Consider the following 219-nt stretch of genomic DNA (forward strand, 5'->3'; position numbering starts at 1 on the left):
TTCATGGTTTTTCTGAAATAATCAAGTCCTTCCGTGACTGCAGCTGGAAATGTCACTTCCTGTAATGCTGTATGACACAGTCTTGGTATATTTACATTCAAACATTGATTGTAGTTAGTGTGAATTTTTTTTTTTTACATAGATGTAAAATGGTTGGATCTCAAACCATTGAGACAGGATGCTTCTTCTCTCAAGCTATCTTTGCTGATCAAATGAAGT

This window comes from Pogona vitticeps, chromosome 4 (assembly GCF_051106095.1).
Source record: "Pogona vitticeps strain Pit_001003342236 chromosome 4, PviZW2.1, whole genome shotgun sequence".
Taxonomy (NCBI): Eukaryota; Metazoa; Chordata; class Lepidosauria; order Squamata; family Agamidae; genus Pogona; species Pogona vitticeps.